This window comes from Bacillus rossius, chromosome 1 (assembly GCF_032445375.1).
Source record: "Bacillus rossius redtenbacheri isolate Brsri chromosome 1, Brsri_v3, whole genome shotgun sequence".
NCBI lineage: Eukaryota > Metazoa > Arthropoda > Insecta > Phasmatodea > Bacillidae > Bacillus > Bacillus rossius.
Window position 1 is genome coordinate 354,578,991 of NC_086330.1, and position 14,224 is coordinate 354,593,214.

General features: G+C 34.6%; 1 long non-coding RNA gene across 1 annotated transcript; it reads left to right on the forward strand.

Annotated features, from left to right (window-relative positions):
* Nucleotides 1–1,730: 1,730 nt before the first annotated feature.
* Nucleotides 1,731–10,668, forward strand: LOC134528256 (uncharacterized). The gene is made up of 2 exons (XR_010074374.1): nt 1,731–2,041; nt 9,600–10,668. It is a non-coding gene; the product is annotated as an uncharacterized LOC134528256 (long non-coding RNA).
* The last annotated feature ends 3,556 nt before the right edge of the window (nt 10,669–14,224 follow it).

Below are 14,224 nucleotides of genomic sequence, written 5' to 3' on the forward strand. Positions count from 1 at the left end.
TTTTGTCCGGAGGGGCGCCAGGCTAGCGGGTTGCTAGGCCGTTGATGTTGGGTCGTGGGTACTCTGCCCCCGCGTGCCCCGCCAGGTACACGGCTTGAATGTAACCTGAATGGTTCTCCCTTGGTTGTGAAGGCCGCTCGGCCGTGTGGAGGACGGGAGATTATGGAAAATGATCGTATACGATTTGGTGAGAATACATTTAATTTGGGAGTTTCACCGGGGGTCCATGTGGGTACACGGTATGCTCCGCGGTTCAGTCCCGCAACAAAAATTCTCACCAACACTTGGCGACGTCTAGCAATTACACAGTTAATAAGAAAAAAACACAACACTACGTGACACTGAAATGGTTACCGTGGCAGTTTCGCGGGACGTGGGTCGATGCTCGCTGGAGACGGCCAGCGCCGAAAGTTAACGTGTGCAGGGGGGAAGGTGCTTGATGAGCGGGCTCCTAAGTTCGGCGAAACACTTACGTGAGTGATACGATACGCAGCGCAGTATCACGATGAAGACGGTCGGGATAGTCCCGGTTCCGCGAAATACGCGCGGAGTCGACGTGGGCAGCGATGAATTAATAAAAGGATTAAAATTTGAAGTTGTGGTGCAGAATAAAAATAATCAATGAAACAAACTTGAATGCTGCCCACGGACACACGTCTGTTCCCGGCGCGGAGTGGTTGGAGACTGCCGAACATGGCCGCCTCGCAAGGAAGAGAAACTTTCTCTTCTTTGTGAGTCGGCACCAAAAACTTATAATAATTTAATTGGTTACATGATAAGTAAAAAACATGCTCCAGGTGCTTGATTAAAATGTAGCACCTGGTAATTGGGTGCTTAAGGCTTAACAATGGTTTTAATGTATTTAATTATTCAAATTGTGACATCAAGTTGGCGACTAAATTTACTAACATATTGTCCCACTGCGAATTGTTTTAGAGGGATTTTTCCTAGTCTGACTTGATCATAGTCTCGGGCATTTTAATTAAGGCCAGTGGCCGCAGGGACTGTTAATGAGGTTTGTTGTCTGCTCCGTTCGTGGTGTACTCGTCCGGAGTGGCTACGACGCACTTATTACATGTCGGGTAATTAGTAATTTCGTACTAATGGCTTTTCGCTTAATTGAATTATGGGTATGAGCCTCCGGGGTTCCGTACTTTTAAGTTTCATTACGTTTATTGGGGTCACGCCCGAGGCGCTCGCCTGACTCATTCCGGCTGGGCAAAGGGGCGCGCTCCGAAAACGGGATACGGTACTGGGGGTGCGGAGCACGGGCTTAACGGCCATGGTCGGTACGACGTCAAAGACTTAACAGAAATGGTTATATTTTAATTTTTCGTTAAGACTTAAGGGAAGCGACCAATCACAACAAACCGGAACCTTTCAACCGGAAGTTTATGTCTTATTATTGGACCGAGCGAGGCAGTATTTTGGGTTAGAATTCGTATATTTGTCATTTTTAATCATCATCCATTTCGAAAATAGATATCCCATTTGTCAATAACCTATTTCAAACCTACTTCTTCCTTTCGAACAATGGCCGACCATGTGTTTTGTGTTGTGATTGGTTAGAAATAACGACTTCTATGTCAATCTTAAACTGGAAAATGTAGTTTTGACTTAATCGTGTGCTTGATGTTAAGTTATAATTCTTAAGGAAATCAATCGTAAACCCAGCTTAAGACCGTGGTTGGTAGCCAACAGATGCCAGATAGTTTCCGAAATTTCATAGGCTGAAATTAACATTAAGATTTAAATTGTGAACCGATTTCGTACAGATCGTGTGAATAGTCGTGCGCTCACTTTTTTTTTTAAATTATAAACACAGCCTTAAGGCTTTTGAAAGCCTTTGATCCTTTGAAACATAAAATCTTATATGTAAAACGGGTTAGGGATCATGGAATTGTTAGGAACATGCTCTAACACGCCCGAATTATCACAATCGTGCTACTTCGGCTTTTTTTAAGACCTATATATGCTCGTTGACCTATATCAACATGGCGATGACTATGGTTATCAAAAACACATAATTAAATGTTTTATGGTATGTACTTAATTTTCTATTTTTTTTTGTTAGTAGTCTTATGTTAGAGTTTAAGATGCTGTTTTTCTGTTCATAATACACAGGTTCTAAAATAATTTTGTTATTAAGCTGAGCACGGGAAACTAAGGTCCGTTAGTTTATCATTAATTTTTACAGTTAAATTAGGTGATGCTTATGAATCTAATTCAGTAATTATAAATAAGGTAAATCTGTATTGTACGGATTAGCGCCAAAAAAAATCGTACAAATATGAAATAACTTTCATTATATGCTCTTTTACGTCCTATTTTCAAAACTGCCTGCGGAGATTAAAAATTCCAATTACTTTTGGAGATATCGCCGTTCTTATTTTGCAATCGCCGTTCTTATTTTGCAATACAAGCCCTATGTAATCATTCAACAGACGCCATTTTATATTTTGCCGTGTGTGCGTGAATGCCTAAATAACAGAAATTTTCCATTAGGTAAGGTTAGTTACATGATAAATACTTCAAAATAAACGGAAATTAATAATAATATCAATTAATTTTACTTGTATAGTTTTAAGTATTTATAATGTAACTGACCTGACATAACAAAACGGGACAAAGGTAGATTAGGTCAGGTCAGCTACAGTATAAATACTTTGAATTTGAAACTGAACGGTCATTAAAAATAATAAAAATTAATTTTAATGGTTGTTTAGTTTTAAAGTATTTATAATGTAGCTGACCTGACCTAACAAACCGGGAAAAAGGATGAACAGTAGGAACTCACGTAATTTTCTTTTTACGTGATGTAGTCGTTCAACTACGTCGCGAAAAAAAAAAAAAAAATCATTCTTGTAAACAAGCAACAATGGTGAAACGCGGGAAGCCTACGATTCACTCATCCTTCTGGACATACCCGAATACTCACGTTGGCAAGCCTTTCAACAGACGAGAGGCGAACGCCCGATCGTGCATCTTCGGTTTTTTTTTTTTTTTTTTTGTTTATTGTAAATAAATATGCAACTCATGAAAACTAATGGTCAATTAGGTTGTTAGCTACATTATAAATACTTCAAAACATTGTGGATGGTTGATTTGGTTAGGATAGCTACATTAAAAATACTGTGAAATCATGTAAACGGTTTCCTAGCCCTGGATAGCTACATATTAAAATGTTATTTGCTAAGCAACCATAAAATGATTTTACAGTTTTTTTAATGTAGCTATACTTACCTAATATAACCAACCATATACAATGTTTTAAAGTATTTTTAATAACTTCTTGCTAATTTTAAGAAAAGAAGGCTTGCCAACGTGAGTATTCGGGTATGTCCAGAAAGATGTGTGAATCGTAGGCTTCCCGCTAAACGCCGCAGCAGTGCACAAAAGGAAATTAAAAAATTCAATATCTCCTAAAGTATTTGGAATTTCTGATCTCCGCCGGGTTTAATGAAAAGAGGATGTTAAAGAGCACAGAATAAAGGTATTTTCGGATTTTTAAATTTTTTTTAAAAAAAATCGCCAAAAAATGAATATTAAAAAATTCGATATCTCCAAAAGTAATTGGAATTTTTTATCTCCGCAGGCGGTTCTGAAAAGAGGACGTAAGATAGCATATAATGAAAGTTATTTCATATTTGTACGATTTTTTTTGGCGCTAATCCGTACAATACAGATTTACCATAAAGGATATTCATTTATTGCTTGAGCTTAATATTTTAGGAATTTTAGAATATTTTAGCTCAACATATATGTGGCTGCCCTTTAAATTTCTGTTGTAGGTACCCGCCACACTGGCTTGGGTAAGGTAATTCATTTTAAGTTCATAAATATATATATTTTTCAGGTAGCAATGTTTATATATGTTCACGTTAGCACACTGTTTCTTATTATGTGGTAGCAATTTACTTCAATTAAGAACATTTAAACTTTAAATATGCAAGAGCTGAATTATTTAGTTAAGTGGACTTACCAAAATTTTTAGTAATGTGTACAATGTATGCAAAATTGCATTTTCGGGACATTGTTTGCTTCACGATACCCTAATATTAACATCAACATGGCATTGTTTACATCACTGTCACCCCAGCATCCGGTAAATATGTAGAGTAGCGGTATTTGCGAAAACAAAATGCTAAAACTCCGAAAATACTTTTATTATATGCTCTTTCACTTCCTCTTTTCAAAACAACCGGCGGATATAAGAAATTCGAAATACTTTAGGAGATATTGAATTTTTTAATTTTGCAATACAAGACCTGTGCAACCATTCGACCAACGACATTTTTGTTATTTTGCCGTGTGTTCGTGAATGCGTAATTAATAAAATGGTCGATTAGGTCAGGTCAGTTACATTATTAATACTTTCAAACTAAGCCGACATTAAAAATAATGTGAATTAATTTTAATGGCTGTTTAGTTTTAAAATATTTATAATGTAACTGACCTGACCAAACAAACCGGGACAAAGGATGAACAGTAGGAACTAAAATGGTCGATTAGGTCAGGTCAGTTACATTATAAATACTTTTAAACTAAGCGGACATTAAAAATAATGTGAATTCATTTAAATGGTTGTTTATTTTAAAGTATTTATTCTGTAACTGACCAGACCAAACAAACCGGGACAAAGGATAAACAGTAGGAACTCACGTAATTTTTTTTTTTTACTTATTACTTGCACAAAAATATCCAAATAACAAAAATAAAACATTAACATTTGAAACGTTAAAAACTCACCTAAGTTAGAGGCGGGTACAATTCCTTTGCCATTAGTAGAAAATGATGTAGTCGTTCACCTACGTCGCGAAAAAAAAAAAATCATACTCGTAAACAAGAAACAATGGTGGCCGCATGAATGCACAGGTATTGTGATGAAAATTTAAAAATTTGATATCTCCTAAAGTATTTGGAATTTCTTATCTCCGCCGGGTTTAATGAAAAGAGGAAGTTAAAGAGCATAGAATAAAAGTATTTTTGGAATTTTTAATTTTTTTTAACAAATATCGCCCAACTATGAAAATTAAAAAATACATATGTAGAGTAGCGGTATTTGCGGAAAAAAGTGCTACAAATCCGAAAATACTTTTCTTATATGCTCTTTCACTTCCTGTTTTTAAAACAACAGGCGGAGATAAGAAATTCGAAATACTTTAGGAGATATCGAATTTTTTAATTTTGCAATAAAAGACCTGTGCAACCATTCGATCGCCGAAATTTTTGTTATTTTGCCGTGTGTAAGTTTTATTCCCCAGTGTTTGTACGCTAAGAATGTACAGGTCTTAATTACTTCAACACTTCCTTTTTGAAGACTTTAACCACATCTGTACTATATCACAGTGTAAACCTATAAAATATAATGTATTTAGCTGTCTCATCTCCATGCTTTATTATTTGGCGTGCAAAACTAACCTTCCCTTGGAAAATGAGACTTTTTATATTACCTTATAAATTGTTTTGACGTCAGCCGGGGCTTCGCCCCACGAGCCTGATCAACCTCCGTTCCCTTTCCCACCACCTTTCCTACCCGGCATTTGTATCGTGACGTACGTAGCCGTGTGAGATTCAAACTGTGCGCCACGAACTACAGCAAGAGGGCGCTTAGCTGCAGTGCGCCGCACCCCTATATGTATTAATAATTATTGTAATTCTTTTCGCCCCAAAATAGTGTCACGACGGCTATGCATGTGAGTGTCTTTTGTTTAATTAATTTATGATGTTTTGGTAATAAAATACGTGCAAGCATGGACAAGTATGCTCCCTAGGGGGCGATGGAGGAACTAGCATACAACATGATTTAAACTATTTTCTACCACATAAGTACTTAATAATTAAAGACGGTCTGGTCATGGATGTGATGTGCTAATTTTTATAAAGAGTTTATGTTATTTTCCATAATAACCCGGGGCACGCAATAGCTAAGATTTCAACGGTAATTGTGTTCGGCGCGAAGGGCGCCATGTTGCCTGCTGCAAGCCCTTGTCTCAGCCCAGTCTCCTTCTTCAGCCGGCCGAGAGCGGACGTCTCTGCAGACACCCTGAGGACATCACCGTTGTTTCACTGATAAGTAGTTCTGTTAAGTAATTTATTCAAATCGTTTTCATTCTATCCTCGGGGCCTCTCTCGGTCGGAGAGACTGTTTAGTTAATAATTCTTTACTCTCCGGAGTTTTTAGTCATCCGTGTAAGAAGTAGCTACTTGAGACGACCACGTGCGTGGTTCGCCTCCTCACCTAAATCGATTCGTGCCTCGGGCGTTTTATAACAGTATCAAGGAAGGATTGTGTAAGGGCGTTTAACGTGAGTAAATAAAAACCAACTTAATTGAGTCATGTGTCTTTGTTCGGGGGGGGGCCACGTGGGTCCTTAACCAGTCAGCGGCGTGTGGGATGCCCTAAGAGCCCACTGCGGTTAATTAGAAGCGTGCCCGACGCTGAGAGTGGGCTCGGTCAGAAACAGGTGCTGGATTAAACATCAGGAGGGCTAATATCTCGCCGCACACGGGCCACGTAACGCCCTGGGTTAGAGTTTCAAGCCGGGTCCACGTGCCCACTCACGTGGTGGCGCCCATTATTTTAACCAGTAATTTGAACCTTAACACCGGTACGCCCTCAGTTTTATACCAAAGAAAAGAAACTATTTCACCTGACATCGCAATGAATGCACACAACACATTCACCTAAGAGTAAACAAAATGTTCTCTGTAATTTTATAGTTCAGCAGCTTTTACAAATGAGTAGAATAAAAATACCAAAATACTTTTTTTTTTTCACTTCCTGACTTCACTTCCTACTTTACAAGATTTTATCAAGTATATTTTATTAACAAAATAATACATTTTATTTAATATAATGTTAAAATTCTTAGGTTTCAGATTTTCCAAAAATTAATAGTAAAATTACGAAAATACTTTTCTCGAACACTAGAAATGTTTCTGTATTCACCCAGAAAATAGCATTCATAAATTCCTATTTTTTTTCTGAGAAATCACAGGTTATAGCTTACATTACAATATCTGCATTGATGCAGTCGCTGCCATGTTTGGCTTTCCTGTGTGGGTCTGCAAATGTATGTTTTCGAGACTTTATTCAAATCATGAGAATGATCAATTAGATTAGGTTAGCTACAATCAAATATTTTCAAACACTGTGAATGGTTTGTTAGGTTAGTATAGCTTCATTAAAAACATTTTAAATAGTTGCTTAGGAATTACAAACTTGAGATTTAGCTTTTACAGAACTATTTTTAATGTAGCTATCTTAACCTAATCAACCATCGAAAATATTTCTAAATATTTTTTAATTGTTGGTTGACTATTCTCTAATTTCTCCATCACTTAATTCAATGAAAGATGATATGGACATCTTTCATTCACATTTTTGTCTTATAATATGTGCTGATGAAGTTGCTCCTGCATGAGGTGAACTTCGCAAAAATATTTTACAGTATTTTTAATGTAGCTATACTGACCTAACAAACTATCCACAATGTTGCTAAAAATATTATTAATGTAGATAACTCAATCTAATCGACTATTCTAACAATACCACAAATTTGTAATATTTACACCGAACATGCATGGACACAGCCTCAGAATAAACTCTTGTGAATGTTAGGTTTGCTGATCCTGTAATGCTCCATGTATAACAACATTTAAAAAAAGTGATTTCTGTGTATTACATGTATTGTAATGTTAACTATAAACAGTGATTACTCAGAAACCAGTTCGGAATTTGGAAAAACTGTTTACAGGGTAAATAGAAGACGTCTTTAGTGTTCAAAAAAGTATTTTCCTAATTATATTAATATTTTATGAAAAAGATACGATGTAAGAATATTGCCCATGATTAATTTATTGGCGACTAATATTATTCTTTCAGGGTGATTGAAAATGCTGGTTCTGGAGTTGTATGATAGGACTGTTTTGATAAAAGTACTGCAAATGAGAAGAATAAAAATTATGTGATATGTTTATTTAATCAGTACCATAGAGGGCAATAAGTACTTGCAGCAAGTACATCACTTGATATGTGACAAGTTCTGATTTTAAGATCCCTGACATTATTGAAGAAAGCTGTTTGCCAGCACAGTGCGATACCGCACTGATGAACGACAACGTTAAAAATATTGTAAACTTTAAGGTTCACAATTCTGTCTTACAAAATTCTTAGAAAACTGTAATGAAGTGAAAATGAGTATTTCTGAACGTCTTTTCATTTTATTTGCATAATATTATAATATTACAATGCACACAAAACCACTACTACAAACTGCTAGAACATTTAAAAACTATAAAGAACCACTTACATTCCTGATTATAAGACAGTAATCATTTACTTTCAATATTTCTCTTGTATATATGTTATTTAATTTACACCAAAAAAATTAGTTCTACCATTAATCTAGTGCAATATCAAAACATGCAGTACCGCAAAACACTAACCGTCACTTCTACAATAACAACAACACATTAATAATTCTTCACAATTTATAATTAAATTAACTGAATATAAAGAAACACAAACTTTCTTTCCCTTATAACCACTACACTCATTATAAAACATATCCAATGGATTTTTTTACTACTGAATAGGCTACCTATTCTAAACTTATTTAAACACTTATTATCAAGATATTCCATTCCACTTATTTTCAGTTAGTTACAATTATGTTAAAATTCTATTACCCCTCTACTACTCACACCACAAATAATATTTTCACTTCAAAACTCACAATATAATTTGATTTATTTTCATGAAAATATTCATAATTTACTAGTACCAATATTACATACTATATATATAGTTTAAGGTTGTTGTCATTGGCCAATTACAGTGATGTAATTCATATCTTGCCCCTGCATTTTTTTTCCGCCAAAAAAATCTCGCCCTGCTTAACAGTATAAGGATGTCTACTTGACCTGCACTATCAAATTACTGTTTTTGCTAGAATTCTCTGAACAAGTAATTTCACAAAAAATCATAACAGTATTCATCCCAGGAGTGACCAATTGTAGATACAACATTGCAGGGGGGCAGGTGTGCCCTCCATGCCGGGAGTGGAGCAATTTTGAGATAAAAACTAGGGTCAAATTCACAGTAAATGAACATACATTACTTTTTTCATAATTTTTTGAAATGGGTTTTTTAAAAGCCTTACAACCTCTGCATACCTTAGAAACATAATTCGCATAACTATTTTGTTATTTATTGTAATAATAATAAGGTTTTTGAGAATTAATTTGTATAGGTGCATTTTTTTGCCATTACATTAATTTTAATGAAACACTAAATTCTCTTTTGTGATGCTTAATTTGATATTGTGTGCATAACTGAATGTTCAGCAAAATTTATTTGAGAAAACATGTCGAAAGATTTGAATGGATAATGTAGATAGTACATTTAAAAGTAATATAGCAAAAGTATTTAGCATATACAGTGTGAAATGTAGTGTTGACCATCTGGTATGCATTGCTGTAAATATTAATTTTTTTTTTTTACATTTTTTGTCATTCACTTTGTCTCCAGAGTGCAATATGTAAGACACATTACTACATCTCCTGTACTTGTAAATTGCTTCTGTTTGTTGCAGGCATGTGAAGAAATTAGAACATTACCTTACAGTGAACTCCTTAGATACTCCATGGAAATGAAGAATTATTTTATCAATCTTGATTGTAACTGTGTATTTACATAGAATGTTATTTTATTGCAGTTTAAGTGATACATAGTAATTTAGAAAGATTAAATAAAAGTAAATTTCTGAAGGATAAAAAGAGTATGTTTTAAATAACATTACATTCCAGCAAGAAATGTCAATAATAAATAGCATCTCCGATGCTATTTATGAGAAAATATTATGCTTTTACATTTTTATATCATAGATATCTTTCAAATGCATTGGCAGTACGGTGTACAAGAAAGTGTAATATTTGATGCTTTGAAAAATAGTGTTTACATATTCAATGTGTCAATGTGCCACAGCACGTAATTGAAATTCGTTATAAACTATAAACATATATTTTAATCAAATAACATGTTTATTTTTATGTGGCATAGGCTGGAAGAAAAAATTCCACATTACTATGTACTATATATAAACTAAACTGACAAACGGGAAAGATATATAAATAACTCTTAAAAATGGCTAAACATGTACTTTGTTCAAACTGGCTTCAAGCAATTTATCTCCTTGTATGCAGTATGTATAATGAAATAAGAAAATATATACAACAATATTTTCATAAGCTACATAGCTGCTGACTTGGCATGTGGGAAGGTCTCACACCTGAATTATTGAATTTCTACAACTCTGTAATTTTTTCTGTGTGGTAATTCACTACCAATCTTCACATTTAACATAAATGCAACATCCTGTGTGTAATATAATTGTACAGAAGAAATGTTTTAGAATCATTTGAGTGTGATGGAGTAAATGTATTCTATATTATTCATACTGCTTCTAAGTAGAGGCTCTTGAAAGCCTGGGTGGTTTTACCATAGTATGTATTGACTTCCCTTAACTTATGCAATGAAAATTCACTTTTGATCTAGGTTTTATCAAAATTTAAGAAAATGCTAGCTTAGATGTGTGCTTGTGCTGAATTAAAAGGATTTTTGTTTACCATGTGTTTTGAGGAATTAAAAACCTGTTAACTTTATTTTAGTATGCCACACTTAGTTTGATTATATTTGCTTGATGTTAGTTAAAACAGTAATATTTATGACTTGATGTAGGCTTTTGGACATACGCCATTGCTTAGCACATGTATGTCTGCAGAAGAAAACTACAAAAAAACACAAATGACAAAAAACACAAATTAAGCAAAAATTGCTGTTGTCAGGATTTAACGCCACACAATATTCCACAACAGGAATATGGTCAACAACAAGGAAAAAACAATGAAAAATGGACTAACAGAAAAAAAAAACCACAAATGATGGCAGCACAAAAATTCCGAACCCAAAAAAAAATCAACACAACAGTTGAAACGAGACAAAAAACACAGCAAAACGAAAAGATGAAACAAACACAATATTTTTCCAAAAAAAAAAAAAAAAAAAGAGAAACGAAAAATCCCCCACAAATGATGACAGCACAAAAAATATTGAACCCAAAAAATTCAGCACAACAGTCAAAACGAGACAAAAACACGACCAAACGAAAAGACGAAACAAACACAACAGTTTTCTAAAACAGAAACAAGCGACGTTTCGGGAACTGCTATCTGCTCCCGTCCTCAGGCAGAGACGCACATGGTACGGAAACACAGGTGCGACTGAGAAGGGGCTGGAAAAATGAGGGTATTTATTAGAAAATGGACTACATCTTGCTCAGCCAATGGCAGACAAGCTGACTCATCATTGGCTGTGCACCATGGAGTTAAAGCGGATTGGTTATTGTAGGTTGAGTATTGGCTATTGTTTTGTGCTGCAGGGATGTTTCTCTCTTAATCAAAGGGATCCACATATTTTTTAATTCAATGCTCTGCTGGCTGAAAATATTTTTATTGCTAATAATGAAAGCTCATTCTTTGATTTTCCTTTTTATTTTATCGGGTTCCTGTATGAGTGGTGTGGAGTCTTCCCAGAGAATTTTGTGGCTATTTTCCCATGTATGTTCAGCAAGTCTGGATTTTAGGGTTTCACCCTTCTTGCAGTTGTTTTTGTGTTCTTTGATTCGGGTGGATAGAGCTCTGCCAGTTTCACCTATGTACACATGGCCACATTCACAGGGGATCTGATACACACAGTTGTGGGTTTGTAATTTTTCTGTGGCTGGTTTCACCTTTGTAACAATGCTTTTAATAGTAGATTTAGAACGGAAAGCTGTTTTGAGTCCATATTTGTTTCCCAGGCGTCTTATTTTTTCTGAAAGCCCTTGAACATACGGAATGACTAGAGTTCCTGCCGGTTTATCGGTTTCTGTGGGTTTGAGTGTTTTGTTGGATTTCATATGCTGTTTGATGGTGTTAGCAGGGTAACCATTGGCTATGAGTTCCTTTTTTATATGATTGTGTTCAACCGCAATAGTAAGTAATATTTATAGCACCTATAAATATCTTTGATTATAGTTCTTGTAAGATGTTTACAAAAATGTTCCTATACCCTAACAATACTTCTTTTGCCTTGAATTTGTAAAATATGAGATATGCTTACCCTGAATTGTAATAGGAAGTAATAAATGGTAGTGGAACTTCCACGGGTTATAAGTGTGGATATATTTGTTTTTTTGATATTAATATCAATTTATTTGTCATTAAAATATCAGATTTTTATAGGTATACACATAAAACATTACAGACATCACATGAAAGATTGTGTTGTCACTAAATAAAATTAACACAAACACCATTTACATGGATAGATTTTAACCACTTTTTTAGCTTAAGGCGGCCGCCTAGCTGGGAGTTCACCGTGGGCAGATGACAGTGGCTGAGGCTGGAACTTGTCCGCAGCTGTGGTCATGCCGCGGGGGTCCCAGCCATCCCCCCCCCTCCTCCTTCTTTTCCGAGATGAGTCACAGCCCGTAATAGGATGTTTCTAAACCTCCCACTACTGCGGCTCTCAAGCCACATGTTTTCTTCAACCTGCAGGCCATTGCTCTCACTTAGAGACATATCAGAGTCACGAAAAGTCCTAAACCTATTCAGTTTTTAAAGTTTGGGCACGTATTATGATAAATGTAATTTAGAGAATAAAATAAATTCCTAAAATTTCACCTCGCGAATCACTAAAAATTCATCAATCTAAATCTGTACGCTGTGCTCTATGACAGCAAAAATAAAAGTTTTATAAAACTGTCTCACACAGCCCTACCAAACGTTTGGTTCATATCACGACTCTTTTATTTTGGATATTAACCCACTGATCTTCAACCTGTCTTGGGTGTTCCCGTTCATGAAATCTAGACTGTTCGGTACCATTTTACCTCATCGTAATGTGAGATTGACCTACAGAACATTACCGACATTTCATAGAACTGTTCGAAATAAAGAATGAGAGAAACGCTTAATGTTTATCTGAAACTTAATATATTAGTTGTTTGTACAGTTATTTTACATTTTATTCATCCATGATTTGAAAATTTCTCTTGTAATAATTGTATAGATTTTATTTATTCTTAATACAAATTTAATCTATTAGGTAATTTAAGACATTTATTAAGTGAATTCATGTGTTAGTTATCCTAAATAAGTACACATTTAAAGACAAATTCAGTTCCTTTATAAATACAAAAAGCTGGTACATTTTTCTGTACTAATTCAACAAACGCACAAATATTCACATTTTATTCAAAGTTCCATTAAGAAAAATTTATGCATCATGATTATAATTATAACTTTTCACACAAAAGATTTAAATAAAATAAGGTTAATTAAATATGAAAACAAAACTAGAATAAAACCAAACTAAGAAATATCAACCTCGCCTTCACTTTAATTGTATCATAGTACATAACATGCAATTATAACCAGATAAAAACATATATTTCTATAATTTTGTATGTGCTGACATGACAATTTATATGCATCAATGGTACACATGTTGTACCAGTATAATAAATAGTTTTTAAAACAACGAGTCCTTTCAACAAGATAGCACAGAAATAAAACGAGTCCTTTCAACAAGATAGCACAGAAATAAAACGCGGCATTTAGCGAAGATATAAAATATTGCAATACATGACAATTTACTTTGGAAATTACTTAGATTGATTCAAATACCAAAGGAGACTGTAAAATGTTTTATATTCAAGCCATAAATAACATTAAAAAGCCATGCACTACAATCATGTAGGTTCTTGATGTGCACATGTACTGTTGATCCTTTAAACAATATGCAGATGATCACCCTCCATGTAAGGTAAAATGCAGTTTTAAATAAACTAATCCACCAAATGCACATTAACATGAGTTACAATCATTTGACAAAAAGGATCCCAAATTATCTAACTACAATACAACTTTGGTGGCTTGGTAGCAGCACTCGTATGGTTAGTTTTTATATTTTAATCTAGATATAAGCTCAAATATTGCTATATGTATAAACTTTTTGTTATGTGTAAACATCTTAGCTCTCGTATACAGCATTTGGTAGGAGTAATTCCGTGAAAATGGAACGGAAGTCAATGAACGAAAATGTGACACAAAGATGGCGGACCCAAGTGTAGCAACATAAACCCATATGGCGTATGTAGTCACTTTCGTAAACATT